Here is a 23,115-nt window from a genome sequence, read left to right on the forward strand (position 1 = left end):
TTGGTATTAGTTCTTTTTTAAATGTATGATAGAATTCAGCAGTGAGGCCATCAGGTCCTAGGCTTTCTTTTCTTTTTTTTTTTATTGAATCATAATTGATTATACATATTTTTGGGGTTCAACATTGACGTATATTGATCAAATCAATATTATTAGCATATGTATTATTACAAATCCTACTTATTCTTTATGCTCCTTATCCAATCTCTCCCCATCCCCCTCCCCACTCCCACCTCTGATAACCCTAGATTTCTTCTTTCCTTCTGAAAGAACAATGGTTACTCTGTTGATTTGTTGCCTAGATGATCTGTGCAGGTGCTGAGAGAGGTGTGTTCTGGTCCCCCACTATTACCGTAGAGAAGATGCTTCTTCTGTCACTCTGGAAAGGACTTTGTGGAGAGAGACATCCTCATCTTTTCTTTGGTCTCTGCTGCTGACTCCTCTTGTGTCAATGCAATTGAGTGGCTGGTGGACTATCTGCATGGTGGTTGTGGTATCTAGGTACTTTTGCAGCAGTTGTGGCTATTGTTGTGGCTGTGGTGGGCCATCTACATGGAAGTGGAGTTTTTAGCATGCTCCTTGCCTAGTTGCGGGAGGAGGAGCTAGTCTCCAGATCCATGCCTCTGGACCCTGGGTGAGCCCTGTGGCAGCAGAAATGTGCCTGATTATGGGAGGAGGGGTCAGTTCCTGGCTCCATCTGTTTTTACACTCTAAGTTGTTGTTGCGGAGCAGTTGGGTGGGAGGGGGAAAGGGGAAGGGGGAAAGAAAAAGGGTGGGAGAAGGAGGGGGGCATGGTTGAGGCCTATGGCACCCCCCTCATTATTGCAGGGGAGACCAGCGTTCTCCAGTGGTGGTTTGGTCATTGCTGGGCTGAATGCAGATGTCATCAGGGTGTGGCTGAAACCCTTGGCTCCCCACTGCCCTTGCTTGGGAGACTAGGGGCTTCCAGCAGTGGTTCAGTGGTGGTTGCTGAGCTGGTTGCAAATGTTGGGGTGTGTGTGGCTGAGGCCCTTGGCCCCCAACATCCTGGCTCAGGAGCCTGGGGCACTTCCAGTGGCAACTCGGTGGTCATCACTGGGCCATGTGTGGGTGTTGGGGGGCATGGCTGAGGCCCCTGGCACTTCCTGCTCCCTGGCTTGGGGGTCCTGGGAGCTTCCAGTCTTGCTAGATTTTATAATTGTTCTTTGGTGATGTGAGACTTTTACTAGTTAATATGAAACTTTGTCTCTGGTCTGTGGGTATTTTGTTTTTTCTTTCAGTTCTGTGTTGGATTATTTGCTGTTCCCACTACTTAAACTCTACACTGGAACTCATTTGTTGTCCTTTGCTGACTTCTAAAATGGGGGAACTTCTTGTGGGGACCAGCACTGGAGCCCTGTGATTGAGCTAAATTGCTGCTTTGCTGTTGCTTCCCTAGGGAAGGCTTTTTGTGCAGCTCAGGTTTTAATGGTTGACTTTATAGGTACTTCCAGGTCTTGTGAGATCTGGTGCACCTGGGTTGTGTAGAAACTCTGGTCTGGGCCTCATAAAAAGAGTTTGGCACAGCACCCTGCCCCTTGTGGCTGAGGTGCTGCAGCATCCTGCCTGAGTTTGGAAGTATTCTATTTTAATTTTTTCGGAGAGTTTAAAAAGGATTGGTGTTAATTTTTTGAATGTTTGGTAGAGTTCAGCTGTCCAAGGTGGTGATGAGGGTGCTGAGGTCCTCCTGCTTACCTTTCCCCACAGGGGATGGGGTGGCACAGACAAGGTGTTTCCTACCATTTTCTATGTGGCCATCCTCTGTCTCTGTGCTCCACAGGGTTTCTGCTACTTCTCTGTTGTATTTGGGAGCTCTCCCTTAACTATTTTCATTGGTACATAGTTGTTTATTTGCTGTTTTTGGTGGGGAGACTAGAATTGGGACTTTCTAGTCTGCCATCTCGCTGATATTACCTTCTCTCTCTCTCTTTTTTTTTTTTTTTTTGTGACCGGTAAGAGGATCACAACCCTTGGCTTGGTGTCTCCTGCACCGCACTCAGCCAGTGAGCACTCCGGCCATCCCTATATAGGATCTGAACTCACGGCGGGAGCGCCCTCCCAGCACTGCACTCTCCCGAGTGAGCCACGGGGTCGGCCCCTTCTCTTCTTTTTTAATGTAGGCATTTATCACTACAAACTTCCCACTTAGAACTAACTGCTTTTGCTCTAGCCCACAAGTTTTTGAATGTTATATTTTCATTTTCATTTGTCTCAACATATTTTTTACTTTCTTTTTTGATTTCTTCTTTGACCTATTGGTTTTGAAGGAGCATATTGTTTAATTTCCACTTATTTGTCAATTTTCCAGTTTTCCTACAGTTATTGGTTTCTAGTTTCATACCACTGTAGTCAGAAAAGATACTTGACATGACTTCAATTTTCTTAAATTTGTTAAGACTAGTTTTGTGGCCTAACATAGGATTTATCCTGGAAAATGTTCCATGTACATTTTAGAAGAATGTGTATTCTGCTGTTGGATAGAATGTTCTGCATATATCTTTTAGGTCCATTTGGCTTTAAGTGTAGTTCAAATTCAATGTATTCTTATTGATTTTCTGTCTGGATGATCTGTCCATTGCTGAAAGTGGGGTATTAAAGTCCCCAACTATTATTGTATTGCTGTTTGTTTATCTATTCAGTTCTATTAATATTTGATTTATATATTTAGGTGCTCTGATGTTGGTTGCATATATATTTTTAATTGTTATATCCTCCTCTTGGAGAACTGACCCTATTATCATTATGTAATGACTTTCTTTGTCTCTTGTTACAGTTTTATACTTTAAGTCTATTTTGTCTGATTTAAGTATAGCTAACCCTGCTTTCTTTTGGTTTCCATTCACATGGAATGCCTTTTTCAATCCCTTCACTTTCAGACTATGTGTGTCCTTAAAGCTGAAGTGAGTCTCTTCCAGGCAGCATATAGTTGGGTCTTTTTTTTTTTTAATCTATTTATCCTCATGCCAAAGCCTGATAAGGACAGTATAAGAAAAGAAAATTATAGGCCGATATTCCTGAATAACATAGATGCAAAAATCCTCAACAAAATATTAGCAAACAGAATTCAACAGCACACTAAAAGTATCATACACCATGTTCAAGTGGGTTTTATCCCTGGGATGCAGGGATGGTTCATCATATATAAATCAATGAATGTGATACACCATATTAGCATAATAAAGGATAAAAATCACATGATCACTTCGATAGATGCCAAACATGCATATGACAAAGTTCAACAACTTTTCTTGACAAAAACTCCCAACAATTTAGGCATAGAAGGAGCTTACCTCAACATGATAAAGGCCACATATAAAACACCCACAAGTAACATCATATTCAATGGTGAAAAACTGAAAGCTTTTCCTCTAACATCTATAACAAGCAAGATTGCTAACTCTCACCACTTCTATTCAACTTAGTGCTGGAAGTCCCAGCCAGAGAAATTAAATAAGGAAAATAAATTTTTAAAGGCACCCAAATCAGAAAGGAAGAAGTAAAATTGTCTCTGTTTGCAAAAGGCATGATTTTATATGTCAGAAGCCCTAAAGACCCCACAAAAAGAACCGCTAGAACAAACAAATTCATTAAAGTTGTAGAATACAAAAAAAAATGTACAAAAATCAATTGTATTTCTATACCTTAACAATTATCTGAAAAGGAAACTAGGAATACAATCCCACTTACAAAGCATCCAAAAGGAGTTGAAAGACATGTACATTGAGAACTATAAAACACTGATGAACAATATTAAACAAGACACAAATAAAAGGAAACACATCCCATATTCATGGATTGAATTTTTTTTTTTTTTACTTTTTAAAAAGTTGTACATATTTGTGGGGTACAGTGTGTTGTTTAAATACATGCATATGTTGCAAAATGATTCACTTAGGGTAGCTAGCACATCCATAACCTAAAAATTTATCTTTTCTTTGTGGTGACTACGTCCAAGGTCCTTTCTAGCTATTTAGAAATACACAATATTACTACCTACAGTCAGCATAGAACACCAGAACTTAGTCTTCCTAACTCTCTATAACACTGTATCCATTAATCCACCTCTTACCTTTCCCCTCCCCAACCGCCTTCTCTTCCCAGCTTCTGGCAACCACTACAATAAATATTGCTGAAATGGCCATATTACTCAAAGCAATCTATGGAATCAGTGCAATCATTATCAAAATCAATGGTGTGCTCCTTATTCTCTGATGTCATTTTCTCATCAAAGCAGTTCTTCAGCTTTCTGGGATTTGCAACATCACAGGCTTGTCTTGGCATCCTGCCACAACACTAGCATATTGATCAGGGGTGATTATGCTAACATTCTTATGGACACGTGGGAAAATGTCACAATCTCAACCACAAAGGCAAAATGACTGTCCCTTAAAAGACACTCATCAACACTACTCATCTCTCCTCTCCTAACATGCTCAGAACTGCCCTGAGAAGGTTTCAGAATGCCTGGAAAAACCACCTTTCCTGTCACCCACTTCTATGGGTGGGCAGAAACCAGATGGCACAGAGCAGCTTCATGGTGCAGGAGGCAGATATTCCCTACACACCTTGGAACTCTTTTTCACCTGCTGTTGGTCTCACAATGGGGCAGGAGGGGTCTGTTTCAGAGGCTTCATTTTCCAGGAGGCACATGCTTAGAAATGCTTAGAACTGCAGAAGGAGGAGGTGTATGTGTGGCAATATGATAGGACCTGAGTCCATAAAGGACACTGGCTCAGCTTCCCATCCCCATTTTGAGGATTCTGTCTGAGAGCCAGCTGACATGAAAACCTAAGGTAGAGCACTAAAGGAACCTGACTTGTAAAAGAGCCCCCCCAAAAGGAACCCTAAAAGAATACACACATGAGGCAGTGGATCAGAACACAGGGTGGCCAAGAAACCACTCTTGGAGTCTGGCTGACCAGTTGGCTTCAGCACTTATGAGTTGGCCATGTGATTTATAGCCAGTCATGCGTCTCTCTGAGCTTGTTTCCCCATCTGTACACTGAGAATTATGTAGCATCTATTCTCTGGATTGTTCTGAGGAATCAACAAGATAAAGCACATTAAGCTTAGCAGCCTAATAGTAACCACAGTGTAAGGCCTGGTACCTACTAAGAAAATTCTCAGTGGAAATTTCAGTGATTATAGTGGACTAAAGGGAAACAACCCTTGATCTGAAGACCTTTACCATGGTTCCCAGATCAGACTTCTTGAATAGTGGCCCATGTCAGCCTGTCACAACTGAGTGTAACCTTGAGGACAGTCTGGGCTCGACTTATGGATTTTACAGGAAACTCCATGACCTACCAAAGATTTCACAACTAGTAAATTTTAAGAGAAGTCCAGAGCACACGCCTTCTGACCACCTGGTCAGGCTCTCTGGAGGCTCCTGCCCTGCTCTGCTTTCATCACAATCTCTACCCTTGACCTGCTCAGTGGCCTCCCTTGAACCAGTCTCCTGAGTTGGTTTCAGGAAATGACTTCTCTCCTACATTTTGGTCCAGAAGCTCTAGTTGCATGTCGACTAAGTCCTGCCACCTAGTTCTTTGACATGACTTCAAACCAAACCTGAATTAATCAGGTTTCTGCCAGCTCCAAAGTCTTTCTTCCCTTGGAAGCCCTCAGGTGCCCCTTGCTCTGGGATAGGGTCTTGGAAGGAGCCTGTGGGGTGTGGAGCAGGAGAGGCTGCTGTGGGAAGAAGGTCAAGGAGGAGCAGGTGCCCTAGCAGCATTAAAAGATTAAAAGATTAAAAAATTGCATCAGTCAAAAGCGGAGTCATGGCCAAACTGCTGTGGATGTTGTCCAGGCAATGCTACTACATGCTTTGTTGTGTGACCTTTCTTTTCCTACGAGCTCCTGTCTTGGCCCACTTCGACTACTGTTACTTGAACCCATATAGCTAGAAGCTGAAAAGCATACTAGCTGGGGCAAGCATGTCTGTTAGAGAACTCCATGACCCACTAATTGTAAAAATATCAAGAATGGTGTATCCTCGGCCAGACCCACTAACACTATCTAGGAAAGATGTCCTTGTTGTGACCCCTTGCTGGCTCCCATTGTGTGAGGGGACTGTCAACATTGACATACTAACTGAGCAGTTCCAGCATCAGAATGCCACCATTGAATTAGCCTTAAAAAAATACACATTCTTCTTGGAGAGTGCAGAGACATACTTCGTGGTGGGACACAGGATGAACTACTGTATCTTCACTGACCAGCTAGATCCCATTCTGCCCATCCAGCTCTGACAGAGATAGCAGATGGTCACCCTCAAGGTCCAGAGCTATGACTTTGGGCAGGACATCTCCATGCACTGCATGGACATGATCAGCTATTTTTCCCAGCAGTGATTCCTCAGGAAGGTGGGTTACCTTGTGTGCACAGATGTGGACATGAAGTTCGGTGACCACCTGGATGTGGATATCCTCTCTTCCTTGTTTGGCATCATCCATCCTAACTTCTATGGGAACAGTCTGAACAACTTTCCCTGTGAACACCAGAATGTCACAAGCCAGTATTCCTGGGGATGAGGAGGACTTTTATTACATGGTGGCCTTATTTTGGGGGGTTGGTGCAAGAGGTTTACAGGCTCACCAAGGACCATCACCTGGCAATATTGGTTGACTAAGCCAGTCACATTGAGGCCATGTAGCATGATGAAAGCCACTTGAACAAGTTCCTGCTTCACCATAAACCCACTAAAGTGTGCGATCAGAACCTGGTGGAGTATTAGTGGTATCAGCAGCTAATGGGCTTGCCCATCATCATAAAATGGAAGAGACTTGTGGTTTTGCCAAAGAATCACTGGAAAATGCTAACTAACAAGGGGAGTTTGCAGAAAAGGTTTAGAAAGGGGTGATGATGAGTCAGCCCTAGTCTTCCTCCTGGCGTGCCTCCTGGCAGCCTCTATGGAAAGTGGTTTGGAGGTTCCTCAAACAATTGCAGATAGATCTGCCATACGACCCAGCTATCCCACTGTTGGGAATATACCCAGAGGAATGGAAATCATCAAGTCGAAGGTATACCTGTTCCCCAATGTTCATCGCAGCACTCTTTACAATAGCCAAGAGTTGGAACCAGCCCAAATGTCCATCATCAGATGAGTGGATATGGAAAATGTGGTACATCTACACAATGGAATACTACGCTGCTATAAAAAAGGATGAAATACTGCCATTTGCAACAACATGGATGGGCCTAGAGAGAATTATATTAAGTGAAACAAGTCAGGCACAGAAAGAGAAATACCACATGTTCTCACTTGTGGGAGCTAAAAATAAATAAATAAATACACAAATAAACTGGAGGGGGAAGGGAAGAAGACAACAATTACAATTCCTTGAAGTTGATATGACAAGTGAACAGATATGAGGTTGTTGGGAGGGAAAGGTAGAGGAAGGGGCGAAGGAGGTTTTGGTAATGGGCCACAATAATCAACAACGTTGTATACTGATAAAATTAAATTAAAAAAAAAAAGAAAGGAGTAAATAAACTAAACTTAAAATTTTAAAGAAAAAAAAAAAAAAGAAAGAAAAATGTTTTCTCCCTCATGTAAAATGAAAATATTGTTGTAGGGCTCACAGAGGCCTGAGTGCTACTTGTGGCAGTAGAACAGGTCCTGCAGTCCAGGTGCTCCCCATCCCAGTCCATGCTCTATCCTGAAGCCATGGCTTCAGGGTTAAAGGGTGTCCCAAAGACAGCTTCTCAGTCTTTCAGTTCTGTCCTGCCAGAGGCCTCATGGCCATTTCCTGGCCCTTCATCTCAGCTGAAAAGGAAAGAGTGCTGTCTGTGTAACACTACCCCCCTCACCTCCCCACCACACACACAGTTTCTCCTGTCATCAGCTTCCTACATTAGTGTGTTGCATTTGTTACAACTGATGAACCAATATTGATACATTATTAACTAAAATCCGTAGTTTACATTAGACTTCATTCTTTGTGCTGTACATTCTGTGAGTTTTGACAAATGTATAATGACATGTATTCACCATAACAGTATCATACACAATAGTTTCACTCCCCTGAAGATCCTCTGCTTTACCTCTTCATCCCTCCCTCTCTCCGCCTAAAGCCATGACAAGCACTGATCTTCTTACTATCTCCACAGTTTTGCCTTTCTAGTATGTCATATCGTTGGAATCATACAGTACGGAGCCTTTTCAGATTGGTTTCTGTCACTTAGTAATGTGCATTTAAGGTTCCTCATGTGTTTTAGTGACTTGATCGCTTATTTATTTTTATTGCTGAATAATATTGCATCATATGGGTGTACCACGGTTTGTTTATCCATCTGCCTATTGAAGGGCATCTTCGTTGCTTCCAGGTTTTGGCAATTATTAAGAAAGCTGCTATAAACATTTGTGTGCAGGACTGTGCGTGGACATAAGTTCTCAACTCATTTAGGTAAATACCAAGGATCATGACTGGTGAATCATACGGTAAGAGTATGTTCAGGTTTGTAAAAAACTGCCAGTCTCCCAAAGTAACTGTAGCATTTTTCATTCCCATCATCAGTGAATGTGAGTCTGGTTGCTCCACATCCTTCCATCATTCAGTGTTGTTAGTATTTTTGAATAAAGGCCATTCTCATTGGCGTGTAGATGAATCTAATTGTTGTTTTAACTTGCAATTCCCTGATGACACATTATGTTGAGTCTCTTTTAATATGCTTATTTGCCATCTGTATATCTTCTTTGGTAAGATGTCTGTTCTAATCTTTTGCCCACTTTTCAATTGGATTGTTTATTTTCTTGTTGTTGAGTTTTAAGATTCTTTGTGTATTCTGGATACTAGTCCTTTATCATATGTGTTTTTTGCAAAGATTTTCTCCCAGTCTGTGGATTGTCTATTCATTCTCTTAACACCACCTTTTGCAGAGCAGTTTTAAATTTAAAAAAAGTCCAAATTACCAATTTTTTTTCATGCACTGTGCATTCAATATTGTATCTAAAAAGTCATCCCCAAATCTGTTTACCTCAATTCCTGCCTGTGTTCTCTTCTAGGAGTTTTTGTGGTTTTTGTTTTACATGTAGGTCTATGACCCATTTTTAGTTAATTTTTGTGAAAACTACAAGGTCTGTGTCTATATATATATATGAAGAAAAAATATCTGCATTTGGATGTCCAATTGTTCAAAAGACTATTTCCATTGAATTACCTTTGCTCCTTTGTCAAAGGTCAGTTAACTATACAAGCATACTTCAAAAAGTTCATGGAAAGACTCATATTATATTTTAATTTTATTTTTCCATAAACTTTTTGAAATACCCTTGTATTTGTGTGAATCTATTTCTGGGCTCTCTGTTCTGTTATATTGATCTATTTGTCTGTTCTTCCACCAATACCACACTGTCTTGATTAATGTAGCTTTATAGTACATCTTGCAATTGGGTAGTAGCAGTCCTCTGACTTCTTCTCATTTAATACTGTGTTGGTTATTCTGGGTTTTCTTCCTCTCCATATAAACTTTAAAATCAGTTTTTCAACATCCGCCAAATAACTTACTCGGAGTTTGATTGTGATTGCATTAATCTACAGATCAAATTGAGAAGATGTGACATCTTGACAATACTGAGTCTCCCTATCCATGAACATGGAATATCTCTCCACTTATTTAGTTCTTTGATTTCTTTCACCGGTGTTTTGTTCCTCATAAAGATCTTGCACATATTTTGTTAGACATATACCTAAGTATGTTATTTTGGGGGAAGCTAATGTAAAATGGTATTGTGTTTGTAATTTTAAATTCCAATTATTCATTGCTGATATATCAGAATGCAGTTAACTTTTGCATATAACATATATATCCCACAACCTTACTATAACATCTTATTAATTCCAGGAGGCTATTTCTTGATTCTTGGGGATTTTCTACAGAGACAATCATATCATCTGCTAATGAAGACAGTTTTATTTCTTCCTTCCCAATCTATATACTTTTTATTTCCTTCTCTTGTGTTACTGCATTAGCTAGGACTTGCAAAACAATGTTGAAAAGGAGTGGTGAGAGGGGATATCCTTACCTTGTTCTTGATTTTAGGAGGAAAGCATCTAGCTTCTCACCATTTAAGTATTATGTTAGTTCTAGGTTTTTTGTAGATGTCCTTTATCAAGTTGAGGAAGTTCCCTTTGATTTCTACTTTGTTGAGGTTTTCTTTCCTTTTTCTTCTTTTTTTAAAAAATCATGAATGGGTGCTGAATTTTGACAAATACTTTTTTGCATCTATTGATAATGACCATGTGATTTTCTTCTTTAGCCTGTTTATGTGATGGGTATTAACTGATTTTCCAAAAGCAAACCAGCCTTGTATACCTGGAAAAAATCCCACTTGGCTGTGGTGTATAATTCTTTTTATACGTTGTTGGATTAGATTTGGTAATATTTCGTTGAGGACTTTTGCACTAATGTTCATAGAAGACACTGATCTGTAGTTTTCTCATAACGTCTTTGTTTGGTTTTGGTATTAGGGTAATACTGGACTCAGAATGAGTTAGGAAGTATTCCCTTTTTTTTCTTTTTTTTTATAAAAGGTGACTGGTAAGGGGGTCTTAACCCTTGACTTGTTGTTGTCAGAACCACAATCTCCCAAGTGAGCTAACTGGCCATCCCTACATAGGGATCCAAACCCGTGGCCTTGGTGTTATCAGCACCACACTCTCTCAAGTGAGCCATGGGCCGGCCCTAGGAAGTATTCTCTTTGTGTCTATCTCCTGGAAGATATTGTAAAGAACTGGTATAATTTCTTCCTTAAATGTTTGGTAGAATTCACCAGTAAACCCATTTGGGGCTGGTGCTTTCTGTTTTGGAAGGTTTATTAATTACTGATCCTATTTCTTTAAAGGCCTATTTAGATTGTCTATTAATTCTTGTGTGAGTTTTGGAAGATTGTGACTTTCAAGGAATTAGTCTATTTCACTTAGGTTATCAAACTTGTGGGCATAAAGTTGTTCACAGTATTCCTATGTAATCCTTTTAATGTCCATGGGATCTGTAGTGATGTTCCCTTTCTCATTTCTGATTTTAGCAAATTATGCCTTCTCTCTCTCTCTCTCTCTCTCTCTTTAAGTTAGTCTGGCTAGAGGCTTATCAATTTTATTTATCTTTTAAGGAGTTAACTTTTGTTTTTGTTGATTTTCTCTATCAATTTCTTGTTTTGATTTCACTGACTTCAGCTTTATGTTAAAAAATTTCTTTTCTTCTGCTTACTTTGGACTTTATTTGCTCTTTTTCCCCTAATTTTCTAATTCAGATGCTTAGATTACTGATTTTAGACTTTTATTCTTTTCTAATACATGAATTTGATGCTATAAATTTACCTCTAAGAACTGCTTTCCCTGCATCCTACAGATTTTAATAGGTTGTTATTTTCATTAAGTTCAAAATATTTTTTAACTTCTCTCAAAACCTCTTTGATCTATATGTTATTTAGAAGTGTGTTGCTTAATCTCCACATATTTCATAATTTTCTACTCATCTGTTATTGATTTCTATTCTATTACATGTCATCTGAGAGCATACATTGTATGATTTCTATTCCTTTAAATTTGTTAAGGTGCTTTTGATGACCCAGAATGTGGTCTATCTTAATAAATGTTCCATGTGAAGATGACAAGAATGTATATTCTTCTGTTTTTGGATGACATATTCTATAGATGTCAATTATATGCAGTTGACAGATGGTCCTGATAAGTTCAACTATATCCTTACTGATTTTCTGCCTGCTAGATCTGACCATTACTGACTGAGGGGTGTTGAAGTCTCCAACCATAATAATGGATTCATCTACTTCTTCTTGCAATTCCATCAGTTTTACATTAGGTTTTTACTTTTATTCAGTTCAAAATATTTCCTAATTTTCTTTGTGATTTTGTCTTTGCACCTTGATTAATGTGTTGTCTAATTTCCAAATATTTGGGAATTTTTCCAGATAGTGTACTTTTGTGATTTCTAGTATAATTTCCTTGTGATCATAGAAATATATTCATGATTTTAATCATTTAAAATTTATTGATTGTATTGCCTAGAACATGATCAATCTTGTTGAATATCTTTTGGGTACTTGAAAAGAAAGTATATTCTGCTGTTATTGGATAGAGCATTCTACAAGGCCAATTAGTTCAAATTGATTGATTTGTTTTGTTCAAGGTCCTATATCATAATCAACTTTCTGTTCAATTATTGGGATGAATGTTGGAATCTTTACTTATAATTGTAAATTTGTCTATTTTCCTTTTGATTCTCATGCTATGATTTAAGGAATTAAACTTTGTTATTAGGTGCATACATCAAGAGTTTTTCAAAAAGTTTGTGGAAAAATAGAATTAAAAATATAAATCTTTCCATGAAAATTTTGAAGACCTCTCATATTTAGGATTGTCATAATCTCTTGTAAAAAGGCTTCTTTATCATTACTATATATTCCTGTTTATTTTCAGTAATATTCCTTGTTGATAAGTCTAATTTGTATAATTTTACTATAGGTAAACCACCTTTGTTTGGATTAGTGTTAGTATAGCAGATCTTTTCCTATCCTTTTATTTAACTTTTGATTTTGAGATAATTGTAGATTCCCATTCAGTTGTAGGAAACAATAGAGAATCCATATACTCTTAACCTCATTTACCCCTTGGCAACATCTTCCATAACTATGCTACCATACAAAACCCAGGAAATTGACATAATATAGTTCACTGAGCTCAGATTTCACCAGTTTTATTTGCACTCACTTGTGTATGTGTATTTATATGCAATTTTGTCAAATGTGTAGATTCATACCACAAGATACAGAACTATGTCACCACAAGGATCTTTCATGCTACTCTTTTATAGCAACAGCCACCTCCTTCCCTCTTAACTTCTCTAACCCCTGGCAAACACTAATCTGCTCATTTGTTTAATTTTGTGATTTAAAGAATATTATATAAATGGGACCATACATATATAACCTGTTGAAGTTGGCTCTTTCCACTCAGCCCAGTTCTCTTGAGAACCATTCAAATTGCAGAGTGTTTCGATAGTTTGGTACTTTTTATTACCAAGTAGCATGGGTAGACCACAGTTTGCTTACCCATTCACCCACTGAAGGACATTAGGGTTATTTCCAGTTTTGGGCTATTATGAATAAAGTTGCTATGAACATGTTTACAAGTTTTTGCATAAACGTAAGTATTCATTTTCTGGGTTAAATAGCAAAGAGTCCAATTGCTGGATCATAGTAAACACTGGATATGGTAAACACATTTAGTTTGACAAGAAAAACTGCGTACCTTTTTCTAGAGTGGCTGTGCAATTTTACTTTCTAACCAGCAATGGATCAGTAATACATTTCCTCCACATCCTTACCAGTTAGTTAGGCTATCTTCCAATTTTGGCAGTCCAAGAAATGAGGTCCAAGGGGTCCAGAATGAGGTCAGATGGCTGGAAGGGTAATGGTGGTCCTTCTGCCTTGGGATTGTAATCCATCCCAGTCTTATTAGAAGTGGTTGTTGTTCACTGTTAGGTCCCTGGAACTGAGAACTGACTTTTAGAAAGTCCGCCCCACCCCCCTTCTGTTTCGTTTCTCTGTTCTGTTCCTCCAGGTCTCTGCTTCCCTAAATCTCTGCTCGCAGAAGCAGGCTGAGCAGGCTATACCCAGAGTGTAACACTGTAGCTGTTTCCCTCCTCTAGCCCAAGGTTTCTGTCTCCCCAACCCTCTGTTCCCATGAGCAGGCTGTACCTGGAGTGGAACATTGTAACTGTCTTCCTAGAAGAGACCAGATGCCAATCTTTATCCTAAAAAAAAAGACACCCAACTGCCTCTTGGTGCTGACACCATAAAACTCTTTTTTCTACCTTTGTCTGGCTAGCATCTCCTTCCTCGGTGACCTTACAGGCACCATGTGGTATTGCATATATATTTAGTGTTTTAATGTTCTATTGTATCAAATCCATCAGCTTCTTACATATGTAATGTTCTTTTTTTACAGTGGTTAATATAGTAAAATAATTCTCAACTGGGGTGATATTTGGCAATGTGTGGAGACATTTTTGGTGCCAAAACTGGACAGGAGATAGTGATGAACACTACAGGCATCTAGTGGGTAGAGGCCAGGGATATTGCTAAACATTCTAGGATGCAGAGGACAGCAATCTACAACAAAGAATTATCTGGTCCAAAAGGTCAACAGTGCCGAGGTTGAGAAACCATGGCCTACAGTTTAAAATATACACCTCTAACATATAATGGTCCACTATGAAATGATATTATAAAACTTCACTTATACCATAAGAAACCAGAAACAGTATACTTTCATTTCTCCAGTCAATACTTTCATTTCTCCAATTCTTTTGCTATTGTTGCCTTACAGTTTACTTCCTCAAACCCACAATTCATTAAGATTTTTGCTTTGCTCAATTAATATTATAGAGATTCAAAATGAAGAAAGTCTTTTACTTACATTTTTCCCATTTCCTCCTCACTTCAGTCCTTTGTGTAATCAAAGCTTCCATCTGATATAATTTTCTTTCTGCCTGAGAACATTCTTCAATACTTCTTAGATCTGCTGGCAATGAGTTGTCTCAAATTGTGTTTTCTGAAATAGAATTTATTTTGAAACACAGTTTTCCTGGATACAGAATTCTATGATTTATTTTTTCTTAGTACTTCAAAAAAAAATCTCTTATTTTGTTCAGGCCTTATATGTTCTTAGGGGATGCCTGCATCTAATGTGATTATAAGTAGAGAAATCTCCCTTCACACAATGCATCCTTTTCCTCTGACTGCTTTTAAGATTTTCTCTACACCGTGTGTTTTCAGCAATTTAATTATGAAGTGCTATTCTTCCTTTTATCATGTTGGGGTTCTTTGAGCTTTTTGGATTTGACTTACTTTTCAATGAACTGGGAAATGTTTCAGTTACTATGTATTCAATCTTTTTTGTACACTCCACCTTCTGGTATCCAGGTACAGGGGTATCTTCCTTCAAATGACTCAAGTGCTGTTATTTTTTTCTTTTCTTCTCTTCTGGCTTATTTTGCATAATTTCTACAGCTACATCTTCAAGTTCAATGACAATTTCTCTCAGATTGCTTAACCTACTGTTTATGCCGTGCAATATTTTTTGTTTCTCTTTTATTCTTTTGGTGGTCGGTCGGTATGGGGATCCAAATCCTTGAGCTTGGTGTTACCAGCACCACCCTCTCCCAAGGCAATATTTTATGTATTAAGTGTATTTTTCAACTCTGTAATTTCCATGAGTCTATTTTTATAATTATCCATTGAATTCTTCCCCCCCATCTCTGTAAATAAAGGTAGGATAGTTATTAAAGCTTTTTAGCATACTTGTCTGCTAATTTGATCATGTTTGCCAGTTTTTTACTTGTTTCTATTTTTTTCTGCTAATGATTTTTACATTCTTGCTTTTTTGCGTGCACAGCAATTATTTATTGAATACCAGAGATGGCATTGAGTAAAGTTATTTGGCAGCAGTTCTTCCTTTCAAGGCTTGCTTTTAAACTTTTTTGGTGTAAGACCAGAGAAGCCTCTTTAGTCTACAGATTAGACTCACTATGTAGACTATAACATTCTGAAAACTCTACTTGTTTTATGTACTTACAGATGTTTCTACTCTGAAGGGTGAAAACAAACCATTCCCAGCTTTGGGTGAGCTCAAGGAATTGTTTGATATACTGCTTTGTAGTATCTCCTCACAAAACCTCAAGTAGTTTCTGTTTATACTTGTACCCATCAGGACTCAGCCAAAGAATTACAAGGATGTTTCTGCAAATCTTCGCCTCTCTCCTCTCCCTTACTCTGCCACCTAGATTCATGTCACGTCAGATTCAATGTATCCTTATTTTGTCCCTGTAAGTGGATACAATCACAGGGCTTTTAGTGGATACAATCATATCTCCTTTGTATCTCTTTTTTTTTCTGAGATCTTAGCTAGTCCTTACTGCCTATTAGCCAATGCCTGAAAACTGAGTTGTTCTTGCTGCCATATATTTTGTCTGGTTTTCTAGTTGCTGAAGGAAAGAGAAAAGTTGGTCTCTTCATTGTATCAGGGCCTGAGGCAGAAATCAGGCTCATTCTTAATTAAATGGGTTATGTCAGTTTAGACTGCTATATCGGAATACCATAGAGTGGGTGGCTTAAACAACAAACATTTATTTCTCACAGTTCTGGGGGCTGGCAGTCTGGGCTCAGGGTGTCAGCATGGCCGGGTTCTTGATGAAGGCCGTCTTCCTGGTTTAGATGGATGCCTTCTTGCTGTATCCTCACATGGCAGAGAGAGGAAAGGTTCTGATCTCTTTATCCTCTTATAAGGACATGAATTCCATCATGGGGACTCCACCCTCATGGCCTCATCTAAACCTAAATACAAGGGTATTTCAAAAAAATGCATGAAAGAATAGAATTAAAAGATAACACAAATCTTTCCATGAACTTTATGAAGACCCCTCAAACCTCCCCAAGGCTCCGCCACCAAATACCTTCATATTTGGGATGAAAGTTTCAACATATGAACTGAGAGACAAACATTCTACCCATAGCAGGTTATAATCAATTACTACCAATATTTATTTTGGTGCTCAAATTATCCAGGCAGGAGATATCCTTATTCACACATGGCCTTGCTTCTTTTCTGGATTGAACCACCAAGACCTCTGTGATGAATCCTGGCTTTGGGAAATCTCAAGGCCAAGCAGGGCTTTTTATGCCCCTCTGGCTATATAATCAGAACCAGCTTGCCCAATCCTTTATGCCACGTGAAGCCATCAGTAAAATACACTGGCCCTGGGAGTCACCAGGGATATGTCAGACATTAAACAGCTCATCATAAATTCTACTGCTAAGAGTTGAAGTCAAACATCTAGACATCTCCACAGATAAGACTAGAGCTATTCCAACCCACTGTAAAATAACTCTATCCTACACAAAATGGCAGCACAACATATTGAAAATATTGTGTGATGTTGCTAAAGCATTAGAGGGAAATTTATAGACTAAATGCTTATGTTGGAAAAGAAAGGTCTCAGCTCTACAACAGTTTCCAGCATAAGAGACTAGAAAAAGGACAAATTAAACCCAAAATAAGAATAAGGAAAGAATAAAGTTCAGAGAGAAATTAATGAAATTTAAAAATACAATAATAGAAAAGAAAAATCAATGAAACCAAAAGTTCATTGAGATCAATAAAGTATCTATCTCTAGTCAGACTAACACGGACAAATGAGGGAAAATGCAAATTATTAATGTTAGATATAACTGAGCTGACAACACTACAGATTCTACACATATTAAGTGATTATAATGAACAATTTGATGCCAATAAATTTTGCAATTCCCAGTTTGGAAAGGAAAAACTAAAACTGTCTTTATTCATAGACAACATGAAGGTCTGTGGAGAAAATCCCATGAATCTACCAACAAAACAAAACAAAAAACACTAGTGTCCAGCATAGAAAGTCTATATACAAAACACAGTCATACTTCTATGTACTAACAAGAAACAATTGGAAATTGACGTTTTAAAAGAATATTCTTTTAAGAGCATCAGACATATAAAATATTTAAAGATAAGTAAGATACAAAAAGATATATAAACTGAAAACTGTAAAACATTGTTGAAAAAAATATAGATCTAAATAAAGGGAGAGATATACCTTGTTTATGGATTGGAACACTCAATGTTGTTAATATGCTCTCTTCAAACTGAACTATATCTATATAGCTAATAGAATCCCAGTCAAAATCCCAGTATGCTTCTATTAGAAATTGAAAAGGGGATTCTAAAACTCACATGGAAATGGAAAGGAGTTAGAACAGCCAAAACAACTTTAACTTTGAAAAAGGAGGAACAGAGTTGGAAGACTACATTACCTGATTTCAAGACATGCTCTAAAATTACATTAAGACTTTAGGATATTGGCAAAAGTATAGATGAAGAGATAAAAGTGAAACAGAATAGAAAGTCTGGAAATAAGCACATAGAAGATCAACTGATTTTCAAGAAAGGTGTAGAGGCAATTCAGTAAGAAGGATAGTCTTTGCAATTAATGTAGCTGGAGCAATTGGAGGTCCAGGTTCTTTAGAAGGAACTTTGACCACCACACCTCATACAATATATAAGAATTAACTAAAAATAGATTATAAACCTAACTGTAAGACAGAACTATAAATCTATAAAACTATAAAGAGAAAACATTTTGATCCTGAGTTAGGCAAAGATTTCTTATACACGACATCAAAAACAGAGTCAATAAAAGAAAATAGACAAATTCGACTTCATTAACATTAAAATTTTTTGCCATTGGAAAGACACTATTAAGTAATGAAAAGGCAAGCTACAGGCTAGAAGAATGTATCAGCAAATCACATATCTAGTGCGTGACATATATTCAAAATTTATAAAAAATTCTTAAAACAATAATACAACAAAAAAACTTTTGATGAGCAAAAAAGTGAGAACAATTTATCAAAGATATGGCAATAATCATATGTAAAAATTCTAAAAACATCAGTCACTGAGGGAATACAAATTAAAAGCACAATACCACTACACACCTATGAGAATGGCTAAAATTAGAAAGACTGATGAGGATAGAGAGCAACTGGAATTATCCTACACCACTGATGGGAATGTAAAATAATACAAGCACTTTGGAAGTTGGTCAGTTTGTACGATGATAAACATTTACCTGTCCTTAGACCCAGGTGTATGACAAATTACAACTTATAACAACTAATTTGGTTGAGACGTCTCTTTGGGATGTATGTGTGTGCATATGCATGAGTGTTTTGTCTGTATATATGGCAACTATTTCTGCCTGCTTTTCAAGCTACTACTTAGGGGTCACAAGATCCAAATTGTGCCTTTGGCCTTAAGATCACTGGGAAAAGGCAATGCCAAGGTGAAACAAATCAAGTGCCCAGCTAAATTACAGCAAAATATTTGGGAAGATTTGCTCCATTTGATCTGGCTAGAGAAGAAAATGTTCTCTGCATTTCTTTGAAAAGGCTTTCATACTTGCCTTGCAATGTAAATTTGTCTCCTTGAAAAGTCTCACGTACTTTGCTTTGCAATGTAAATTTGTTACCTTGCTTTCTCTAAAAAAGATAAGCTTTGGCATTTTTCAGAAATGCAATTTAAAATCAACTGTCCTTTTTGAACTAGTAAGTTTTCTATTTTATCTGTCTCATTGTAAACAAAACATATTAATTAATAAAGGTGTAGCTTGATGTAAAAATTAGACAAATATAAATGGGTTAAATGCTTATAAATGAAATAATAATTTCAAATTGCTTCTCAGGAATTTGAAATCTTAAAATGTTATATTAGTAAAATACTAAAACATTAATTATTATATAAATTTATGTTTATATTTTAATGTTTTGTTTTTATATGATACAAAAAAACCAAATATTTGAATCTGTTAAAATTAAAAACATGTCTCTTCAGAAGTTACAAATAGTTTTTTATCTACAAATATTAATATAAAAGAATTCAAAATTGCTTGCTTCACAGGTTTGTTACTGGAAAATTGGAGCTAATGAGTCAATTATAGTCAATATGCATAATTCAAACTGCTAGGTATAAAGACTTTTTAACAGAATATTTTTTATAAAGATACATTTGGTAAAGGTTATTAAAAACAAAGGTAATATGGTTTTTGTTAAAAAAATTTTTGTCCAAATTAAAAATAAAGGGTTTATAAGAACTAATAAAAAGTTTATGATAATCTTATGTGATCAAAATTCACTGAGATTAGATTTGTTTATGTTTTTATTAAAATTAGTTGTAATATTAACAGTGCACTGGTACAAAAAGTAAAATGTGGTTTCCTTCTTAGAATTTTCCTATAATATTAATAACAGATAATAGAAGGTATTTTCTATAACTCATGGAAACTCAAGATTGCTGCCTCATAACTTTAACCTTTGTTAGAGACCTTTGGAACTACTTAATAAACCAAGTTTTTGGGCTGGAAAAACCATAAATACTTATTTGGTAGAAATAGCTGAGACTCAAACTGGGCTTTGTATAATCTGCTCTGACAAATGGACCCGCATTTACTAGCCTGAATATATAAAAATGTTTTTATCAGTGTACATCTTTGCCTGGGTTTGTAGAGAAAAATATAACTTTAACATACGCAATTTGCTTCTGTACTAATGCTTGCTAAAAACGAGAAAATATAACTAATGCCATTTTAAGTAAGGCAGCTTCTAAAGGGTTATGTAGAGGCCAAGCATAGTCAAGGCGGGCCCAGGCACTCTAGATTCCAGGAAGGGAGGAACCACCACCCGGTTTCAGGGACCAGCTCCTTATCTAGAGGCTGCCTGGCCTGACCACAAGAAAGATAAACGATGGGGAAATATACTGTTCCTTATCGGTGTGCCAGCCCACTAAAGACCACCAATAAATATAAAGGTCACCTCAGATAACCCATAAGCAGTATAAAACTCATCCTGTTGCAAAAGTTTGTCTAAAAAACTGTATAAAAAGCACCTGTGTTAAGGGCTCGGGGCCACTCCTGTCCAGGAGACTGAGCGACCCCAGCATGCTGGAATAAACTCCTCTTGCTTGATTGCAACGGTCTCTGTCTCATGGTTTTTGTGAGGTGAGCCATCCCGACGTGTGGGATTTGTGCACAGTGCACAGGTCTTACAGGTTTACTAATCAAACAAGATTATATTTGTCTTTGCTAGAGGCTTTTAATTAAAAACCCAGAGAAAAACCAGAAAAACCTTTCTCTATGTATAATTTTTAGGCAAATTAGGCCATTTTAACATTGATAATAAAGAAACAAATAGGTAAAAAGGAGGTAATTTTAAAAAGGCTATAGATGTGTGGATATGGTTATGGGTGGAGGGGCTAGAGAAAAAACATAATTTTTATTTAAGAAAGCATCTGGTACAGTGTATTTTTGTCCTGGAGTAAAATGACTGGGCTATTTAGAAAGTAGGAAGTATAGGACAAAAACAGAATGTCTGAGTAAGTCTTGATAATGGTTTAGGTAGATAAGTTTGTTAAAAGGGTTTTACAGTAAAAAATTAACTGGATTTAAAAACAAATTATGTGTGAGTTTTTCTAAAAATTAATGTCAAAAGTATTCTAATACAGGGTTAGAACTTGCTCTCCTGTGAAGGAACAACCAGATTTTCTAAAAAACACTTGATTGCTCTTAATACAAAATTGTAAAAAGTTTTTCTTTGTCTTTTAGATAACTGGCCTAGAGAGCTCATTTCATGTTTTATCATGATAAGTTCTTGTGCTCTCTGCCTTCAAAACCCTTTGTCACTTTGGTTTTACTTTTTAAAATAATTTGTGATTTTATTCAACTAAGTGTTTTAAGCTTTTTTGTTATTTAACACAGCTTTCCAACACTAAATTCTGAAAGTTTAAAATAAGTTTAAGGAATTCCAAGGGCCCTGGAGCTTCTCAAAGGATATATAAAAGATATATCAGAGCTAATTGGCTTATTTAATAAATTAGACTATATGGGAAAGCATTGTCAGTACTAAAGGTGTTATGGATATGTGTTCCAAAATCTTGTAAGGTTCTTAAATATCTGTGTCTTGATATAAATGCTACCGGTCATAATCTTGGTTTAATTATAATCTTAAAATGTTATGTCTTCAAATATTTCATGAAAAAAACTCTATAGTTACAGTTTCCGACAAATTTTGAGTTCATAGCATTAAACTGAAGTTCCAAAGTTCTAATGAAGAAACTGATGGGTTTGTGAAATTGTTCACAAAAGTCAAAACAACAAAGTTAATTGGTAGACTAATTAAAAGGAATTATAGTTTTTTACAATTTCTTTATTTTGAAACACTGATGATTCTCTTAATGTTTTGTTTTCTAGATCTAAGAAAATCTTTTAAGGTATAACAGCTTGCTAAAGTATATGTTTAGGAACAAAAATTAAAACACTTACCTTTCTCTTTACTTGATACCTCCAAGATTAAAAAAAACAAAAACTATTCACAAGTTGTTTTACGGCAATACAGTTATTTGCATAAGTTCAATAAGAATCTGTTCTTTTTGTAACAGGACACAATTGGAAACACTGGTTATTTTACCAAGGCTTTGACTGGAATATCATACCTTCAGACATGACCAGACTGCCTTAAGGAATTAAGGTTGACCCTTTTATGGATCCAATAAAAACCCCCTTGGAGAGACTGGCCTGATACCTTGTCTACATAATTACAAGGTTCCTGGTCTTCGAGTAAGTAAAGATTGTAACTTTCTGACATTGTCACATGAAAATGACCCACTTGGGGCTGTGGTGGCCATAGAGTGCCACGCAGGGCAGTGCTGCAGACACAGGACCAATGTAGTGGGAAGAGCCCAGGTCGTTGGTGGCCTTGCTCACCTGCTGAACCAAACCTGAGTCACCTGGCTCTGTCTAGCTATTAGGTTATGGACGTCCAGGTTGCTGAAACTATTCTTGGTTTACTTCTGCTTTTTGCACCCAAATTATCCGTATGGTGCCAGTGAATGCCTGGACCCCACATTGTGTGAGGCACCCCACACCTGCAGGGCCTTTTCTGTGGTTGAAGGGCCCCCTCTGATTTGCCCCCCTGCCTCAGCCCAATATTTTCTAGTCATTTTAGGAAGACAATGTCCTATGTGGGTGGGAGGGGGTAGACAGCATATCTCTGCCTCTACAAGTCACCCTGGGACAGAATTGGCTGCCCAGCACTCTCTCTGGAAGTATCTTAGGTTTCTCAAAGAGGAGGAGGAATGTGGGTCTTCTCTTCCTACTGATCAGGCTCCTACTGCTCCCACGTTGACTTTAAAACACCAATGATTTCATGTTTTGATATAGGTGATCTTCAGCTTTTTTTTTTTTTTTTTTGACCAGTAAGGGGATCGCAACCCTTGGTACAGTGTTGTCCGTACCATGCTCAGCCAGTGAGTGCACCGGCCATCCCTATATAGGATCCGAACCCACGGCCTCAGCGCTACCAGTGCCGCACTCTCCCAAGTGAGCCATGGGACTGGCCCTTCAGCTTTTTATTTAGGGTCAATATTTGACTTTTAAGTAGTTTTCTTCCTTAAAAGTGTTAGAATGAAGCTGAAGAGACTAGTAAGTCCTGATGAA

At 37.6% G+C, this 23,115-nt stretch overlaps 1 pseudogene; it reads left to right on the forward strand.

Moving 5' to 3' along the window:
• The first annotated feature begins 5,951 nt into the window (after nt 1-5,951).
• On the forward strand, nt 5,952-6,751 carry LOC134387475 (histo-blood group ABO system transferase-like; annotated as a pseudogene).
• Nucleotides 6,752-23,115: the final 16,364 nt, after the last annotated feature.

Source organism: Cynocephalus volans, chromosome 10 (assembly GCF_027409185.1).
Source record: "Cynocephalus volans isolate mCynVol1 chromosome 10, mCynVol1.pri, whole genome shotgun sequence".
Classification (NCBI taxonomy): Eukaryota; Metazoa; Chordata; class Mammalia; order Dermoptera; family Cynocephalidae; genus Cynocephalus; species Cynocephalus volans.